The following is a 924-nucleotide window of genomic DNA, read 5'->3' on the forward strand; positions in this document are numbered from 1 at the left end:
TGTTGTACAACTAGAAAAAGGAGGGATCGTTGAGAAGGAAATAATTAAATGGAGATGCTACCTAATTAGTGGATGTAAATTTGGGGACACTCCGGGATAACAAACTATACTTGCAAGATTTGTAAAGTAGAGCTGGATATCAAGTCGCAGAGCCAGAGGTATTCTTTACCATGAAGAAGGATTACTATGTAATTAAAGTTCCATTCTGTAAATTGGCGATGCTATTGAAATCTTATACTTCGTGCGCCCATATCCACAGATGAATAATTAAGCCTCTCTATTTGTTGAAACCCATGCGACTGTCAATTCTGATTATTAACCTACAGGCAATTTTCTCACTGGGGAATTTCCCCTGTGGGTTCGGGTACTTTGCCACCTCCCTTGAAGTTGCTGGGGAGCTCAGTCATTGAGCAGGAATTGCAAAGTACAATTGGCAAAAAACCATTGTTATGCTGTGAATGTACATCTTAGCAGGAAGCGGTATCTTCATCCCATGTCTCGTATGCTCTTAATTGACGATCAATGTCACCTCGCCACTCTCCATCGTGTATCACAAATGTGGGAACCTGATTGGGAACAATTTGAACAAACAATAGATTATGACCGGAAACCAAGTATTTTGTGAAGAATGCTTGAAAATTGGCCCTCGTGCAAGAAAGTTGAGATTGAGCAGCAACAAATTGAGAGCCTAGAAGGAGAGGAGACCCAATTGCGAAGATGCTTCAAACAGCCCCACAAGCAGGCTTCTCAACCAGTGACAAAAGAATGATTGCAGGAATGTGAGAGAGCAAAGAAGCCATGTAGAGAGTGAAAGGAATCCTGCCCTACTATTGGTTAGCAAGGAACAGATACACCAATAGCAGAGTCAATGATAATACAATGCCCTGAACAAGCACAACACCCTTCCAACAAGTTGGTTGAAGA

This window comes from Nicotiana attenuata, chromosome 6, assembly GCF_001879085.1.
Source record: "Nicotiana attenuata strain UT chromosome 6, NIATTr2, whole genome shotgun sequence".
In the NCBI taxonomy this organism is placed as follows: Eukaryota; Viridiplantae; Streptophyta; class Magnoliopsida; order Solanales; family Solanaceae; genus Nicotiana; species Nicotiana attenuata.